This window comes from Buceros rhinoceros, unplaced genomic scaffold (genome assembly GCF_000710305.1).
Source record: "Buceros rhinoceros silvestris isolate BGI_N320 unplaced genomic scaffold, ASM71030v1 scaffold1997, whole genome shotgun sequence".
Lineage (NCBI taxonomy): Eukaryota > Metazoa > Chordata > Aves > Bucerotiformes > Bucerotidae > Buceros > Buceros rhinoceros.
Window position 1 is genome coordinate 83,097 of NW_010421381.1, and position 7,068 is coordinate 90,164.

At 38.1% G+C, this 7,068-nt stretch overlaps 1 protein-coding gene across 7 annotated transcripts in view; it reads right to left on the reverse strand.

The window, feature by feature from the left end:
* The window catches only part of NRCAM (neuronal cell adhesion molecule), a 68,025-nt gene that overhangs the window by 44,098 nt on the left and 16,859 nt on the right, over positions 1-7,068 (reverse strand). The window lies entirely within an intron of this gene.

The window sequence follows — 7,068 nt, forward strand, 5'->3', positions numbered from 1 at the left end:
TTTCCCTTATGTATGAATTCATACACGTTCCCTTGTGTATGAATTACACAATGCTGTTTCCTCAACCCTTATGTAGTAGTCTGAGCTGTCAAACAGCTCTTGCATCCCAGAATAATCAAGAATATAACTGAAAATAAAATTATAAGATATTACTGAAGAATAATAGCTGCTGGTTCTGATACAACTGGATGGAATTAGATACAGTAGAGAAAAAACTTAGCTTGTAACAGTGCATCAACTGTAGTTTAATATTTTAAGAAAATATTAAAGACAGATCAATATATTATTAATATTGAAACTTAATGGTAAAATTATTGATACACTAATATGAAAAAATGCATATATGCATAAATGAATGAATCATAGTTTGGTTGCATCATCAAAATTGTCACCCTTATATTTTATTGGAGCTAAAGAAAATAAATGTATTTGGGGAAGACTTTTTCATATAAAATCATTTCTCATTTCTTTAGAAAATAACAACTACCTAAATCAACATCAGTTTTCTGTAAGTGACAAAACCTTTTGATTCAGACCTCAGTTCTCATCTCTAGAGGAAATGGAGAGATTTCTCCCACATTTCCTCAAATCTAGTAAGTACCTACTAATGAATTATTTAAAGAGAGAAGAAACTGGATGAAGTGGACTACAATTCTGTGTTCCCGCTTAAGGGTATTTCCATATTGGGTGAACTCTAAGGCAATTTTACATGTAAAATATAACATCCATTTCCAAACAGACACTTCAAGAATAGTTTTCAACTCAATTTTTAACTCTTACCTTCCATCACTCTGAGTTCAAAGCAATATCACAAATTCAGATTATTTCAGAAAGGAAGAAAAAGGTACTACTAGAATTTTAAATTGTTATTCTCTGGACTTCTGGATTGCTGGCACTTATTTTCCTCCTTTTTTTGCTTTATTTCCTATTGTGTTCCACATTTCACCTTGCTTTTTATTGTATATACATGCCATTTTCATGAAAAGATTCATGGGCTGAAAATAGATGGAGCAGGTGAGTAGCCCAGCAGGCAGGCCAGTCAGCTGTGAGAAGTGGTCTGTTTCTGCATACAAATCACCGTTAAATGAGAAAGATGCACAACCCCCCACCCAGGAGGTAGGAGATCTGCCCACGGCCGTTCAGATCAAGGCTGCTTCCTGGCCTGGGCTCTGGGCTTCCCTCCACTCATGCCCTCTGCACAGACAGATCTTTAATGGGTGCGCAGACTCTCCCCCTCATGCACACTCCCACACATAATATCTTACAGGCTGCTGGCAGGGCCCCTTCAGAAAGATGGAAGCCATTAGTTCAACCCTCAATGACCTCAATGATCGAATTAGGAATTGGATCTTAAAAGAATGATTGAACCATTAATTTATTTAATTAAAAAAAAAAAATCTTCCATTCTCACCGCTGTATTTAAGGAAAAAAGAGCAGGTAGGTGCCTGCTCTCAGCACTTGCATGCTGAAAGGCACTGATTTTAGAAAGCTCCCTGTTGAGACTGGCGTTTATTCAACAGTCTGTCTTCTGACATGCCTCGTCCTCCCACGCAACACCAACAAAACCTACACATCTTTGCCCATGTACCGCACTGTGCTTTGCAGGGCCAGGCCCTGAAAGTTAGAATGCTGTATCATCCAGCTGCTTTAACAACCTTAAGCACAGACTGCTGCACAAAATCACACACACAAAATCACTGAGGCTGGAAGGGACCTCTGGAGGTCACCTGATCCAACCACTTGCTCAAACAGGGCCACCTACAACCAGTTGCCCAGGACTCTGTCCAGACAGGGAGATACAGCCTCCTTGAGATAACTAACTGTGACAAAAGTATCAGCACCCTGAATATCTTCTGTTCATCTGAAAGCACACTTCCTTCTGTTCCACGAACTTCAGACAGACGAAGCAATTACTTTCGTTAGTGCGTTTAAATAAACCCTATGGCACCATTATTACTGTTTTCTTGGGAAAAATGACAGAATGAAATGAGCTTGCTGAAAAGGAACAGTTAAAACTATTATTCTTAAAACTGGAAGGGAAAATGCAGATTTTGTTGAGATGTTTTACCCTTCTCTGCTGGCATTTTTAATTTTCCTGTCAACATTAATTGCTGGTCAATGTGTGTTTATGCAAATTCAGGAAGCTAAACACAATGAAGAACAGAACAACTGTCAACTGATGATACAGTACATAATATAAAATTATCAGTCCAAATAAATAATACAAACTTCAGTCTGATCTATAAGAAAGATACATTTTGGGGGCAGAAAATTAAGACATAAAATTGGTCTACCAACTTAAAGTCTGTGTAAAACTCGGGGGGGAAAAAAAGCAACCATTGCTTTGATTTGCAAGTTTTTTTTAACTTAAATGTAAAAAGAAAGTTTTTATTGTGAGGGTGGTCAGACCCTGAAACAGGATGCCCAAGGAAGTGATGGGGTCTCTGACCTCAGAGATAATAAAAATCTGTCTGGACACAGTCCTGATGAATGAGATGCAGATAACACCCTGCTTTGAACAGGCAGGTTGGACTAGATGTTCCCTTCATACTCAACTATGCTGTGATACTGTGGTTTTAAAACAACCTAACAGATAATGCACATTGAAAATAATTAACTGGGAAGTAAGTATGTATCTTTGATTGTGATTCTGTAATTTGCTATTGTTTAAAAAAGCTAATAACGTGAAAATCATCATTCCTGAAATCAGAGTTCCCTATATTGTCATCACATTCTGAAACATGAAGTGAGTATGAGATGTAGCTGACATCAGAAGTTCTCAACTCTGCTAACTTAGACTCCAGGTACCAGAAGGCACTGAACTAGGGTGGTTTTTTGTTGCCTGAGAAGTATGATGAAACCTAAGGTAGTACATTTTTTTTGCAGAAGCTTGTTCTGGACTACAATCATCGTTAGTAGGATATGTGAGTAGTAACTGTTACTATTCTATAGGGAAAATGCTGATGTCATCCTTGGATGTTACACTAGAGATTCCTTCTAGCTGAAAACAAGGTGGACAAGAAAGGGACAAAATTACTTTTTCCCTGTATCAATGAGAACACACACATCTTTGACATGTGTAAGAGCTACTCTTACCTCGATCAGTAAAATGTCACAGAAAAACAGAGCAGAGAATACTTTCTCTTTAGAAAAGAACAGAAATATTCATAACTGTCTTTAGATGCCTACCTCTTGTGATGAACACACTACCCCTGTTTGAACTAACTGAACTTTGGTCCAGGCAGATACTTATCAAGTGAACTTAATCAAAGCTAATGCTACTGTGTGAGGACTCAGCACCAAATCCCCAAAAAAACCAGTTTGGCTGAAGACTGGGCTGATCAGCAGCCAAAACTGCATTAACACAGCAGGAAAGCTGACTACAAACCAACCACTGTATGCTGTAAATATCTGCAGCCATCAGGGCCTGTTGAGCTCTCCCTCCATAGCAGCTGGCTGCGCGGTGGTGATCTCGCCTTGAGTGATCTCTCAAGGTCACCCCTCGAGGCTGAGAGATCACTTACCTGACACCAGACATCGACGAGTTGGAAAGTGACTTTTTTTGGATGCATGTAGCATTTAAGATACTTGTAGTAAACTTAAGCAATAACCTTTGTATCCCATACTAACTTTATGTGTAGTAAATAGTATTGACTGCCAATCCATCTGTACTTATTGAATATTTTACATTACAAATTTACTGATTATAACTCAATAAACTAACTACTAGATCAGATCTGAGTGATCTCTGACTCTTCTGCAACAGATTTTTATACTGAACTTTTCTTTTTCTATTTCTAATATTACTGTAGTTCTGTTCTTCAGCTATGTACAAATAATAGCGAAAGTAAATGGGAGCATGAGATCAATACTGGCTCTTAAGCCATGATTTTCAGCAAATCTTCACTTCAGAGATTCAGCTTTGAAGACCCTGCTACTATGGAAACATAGGAAGAAAGCAATAACAGAAGGTTAGGTGTTTTTTACTTTCCTGATATGAATATAGAAACATATGGTCCTTGTATATTGATACTCATCAATGCTTTTCAATTTCCGACAGGATCACAGGATCATTTGTATTACAGTAACTTTTGCTTGAAGTATCCTATCATTCTTCTTGACCTGCTTATTCTTCCAAAAACTCACATTCATGAGTAATTTATGAGTATAGCAACCATTTTCAAAAATAGAAAAGCCTTGCTGTGGTTAAAGCTACCTACAATTGAGTGACTGAAATGGGAGTTTTTAAAGAATTATTTGTATAATTTTGGATATCTGTTTTTTTCAAACAGTTTAGCTATGACAACAGGATAATGTGATAGAACCACGACTTAATATTATCAACAAACCAGCCATGAAAACTCGGAGGAACATTCAGTGTGTAGTCATCAAGGTAGCTTGACAAGAAGATATGTCCCTTATGGAGGGACCTCCTGGTTTTCTGCAGATCATAAACCACACAGTCTATGAATGAACATCCAGTTAACATTCCTCTGACTGTAACTGACTTTCCTCATAACATCAGAAAGCCCAAATTAGGGGCTACTACACAAGACAGACCTGCTACATCTCTGCTCATATTGCCTAAATACTGTATTGCTTATTAGAGAAACCTTTTTTCTTCTTTTCTTCTTTTTGCAGGGGGTGGGAAGGGGGCTGGAAGCTATGTTTTCGTAGTTGAATACAAAACTGGTAGTGAAATAACAAGGGTGGGCAGTGTCAAAACAAGACTGAACCTGAGCAAGAAAACCAAGAAACTCAATCCAGTTTTGCCTCACTTCATCCCTTAGAGTGAACTGACAAATCCTGGAAGGGATGGGACATGGAAGAAGATGTCCTTTTCCTTTTCTTACCAATCTCGCTTGCTCTTCAGCAAAGTATTTCCCTGTGATCACTGAAATCCCTGTTTCCAAGTTTCTGATGGTACTCCAAAGGTTAACACCTGCACTACCCATGACCATCCTTTGACTATCTTGTGCAGAATAATAAAAGAACCTAATTATCAAAGGTTTTCAAGTCTGCTGCAGTTCCTAGGTCAGATTACAATTCCAACACAATAACAGCAAAAGCAGGAGATAAATGTCTGCCCTGGAAGTCCTCTCCTCTCTGAGAGTGAAGTTCTTGGGGTATCAGAGTCCACCCTCCCACGGCTGCAATGAACAGATTGTGTGTGTACTCACAGAGAACATGATGGACGACAAATCTCTGAACCAGGGATTATCAAGGCCTTTCATGAAGGAAATCTAAGGGCTAATGTTTCTCCCTTAAATTCAGTGTGATTACTAATAGAGACAAACTAAAACCTAACATTCAATGTGAAATGTGATATAAACAAATGAAGAACATGTCGAAAGAAGATAAACAGCTCCTTTCAGTACACTACTTTGTATAAATCTAAGTGTGTGTATTTGATATTTAATAGCTCTTCATGAACTGTAAACTACTGAACCAACAAATTAGTCTTTTGTGTAGTACTTGCAATGCCTTTCTGAAGTTCAATTATGAAAGTGCTTCCCCTTCCCAATTAAACTGGGTTGTTACTTTCTTAAAAGTTGAGATACTTTATGCATGGTTTCCCCTCTGTAAAACCATGCTGAATATCTAAGCAGTAAAACGCAACAGATTATGCAGTGGTGGTATAAATAATGCAGATCTTGAGTGTTAATTGAAGCACAAGACAAGGCAGAGTCATGGTCTGAACTTTCAATTGCTACTTGCCAAAGTAATTCTAATTGACCTCAATGGGACTGTGCATGTGAGTTCAAACTGAGTAAAGATTAGGAGGTTAGTTCCTTATCACTCCAGCATGTCTGAAGCAGCTTTCTTTTCAGCCATGCTAGACTTTTCTTTTAAATATTATTGTGGAAGAAAATTCATTAAAATATTTCAAAGAAACCTAAAATCCCCCTTTAAAAATAACTTTTTACTCTGATTAACATAACTTGGAACAAAATTTACAACATTGCAATTTTTTTTTCATAGCTGTTTAAAACATTCTAATTTTCTTAGTTTCTCCCTTTTCCCTATTGGCATTTAAGCCTCACCCTTTGACTGAGATATGGACGAATGGTTCTTTCTTCAACATTCCCCCTTCCTTGTCTGAGTCTATTATGGAAAAACAAAACCGGAAGAATTAAGCATCTCCCAGTTGTGCTTTCCAATAGAAAATTAAAGTATTGCAAACAGATTACTGGGCCACAGGAGGCACATTGTGGGATATATGATGACAGCAGGGCTTTGAAATTCAAATGTAGCTCTTTTTCTTTGAAATCCTGCCACGGGTATAGCTCTCTCCACACTGCCCTGAAGCTGAAACAGCTGCTTTAGTTTCCTTTTACAGTGATTTACTAATCATTCAGTTGAAAGAAGAGGGGCTTAATTCTATAATTTAGTAACAAGTGAACAAATAGGCACACTGTGCTTGGTAGTTTCCAGACCAGCTTTTGCTAACTCAGAATCACAGGAATCTTAAGAACTGTACTTCGTGATTGCAACACTTCTCTTCCTTAGATGTCCTGACAGATGCAATGTACTGGAGCATCCAATCAGCTTGCACTTAAATATTTAGGGTGGATAAAACTTCAGCTTTTCTCAGCAGTGAAAGTGACCTTTAACATAAGGCTGAGCTACCCAGTTATTCATTTTCTGGGTTCTTTTTTTTTCTCCCCTACTGAGGCTGATTGGGTAATTTAATTAAAGTCTCTTAATTTTCACCGAGTTCCCTTCAATAAGACTCTGTGTGCTGATTCCTCAAGGCCAGACAGCCAACATATGCTGCCCTTGTGTTTGCGAAATTCAGCGGCATCCTGCAGCTGCTTCTGGAAACTCTCTGTTTCTTAACGTTTTACTGCTATCCTACAAGAACGCAGACCACATCATTGCCTTTCCAGAAAATGTACTTCTCTGTCCTTTGAACAGCATCTCCTACAGCTTTGACAAGAAAGCAGTGAAAAGAAAGAGTTAAACAGGACAGCAGGATAAAAATCTCAAAGCAAACCAGAAAATGTTAATGGTAACTATACAGAACACAGCAAGGAAGACGAGGCCACCAAAAACCCACAAGGGAAA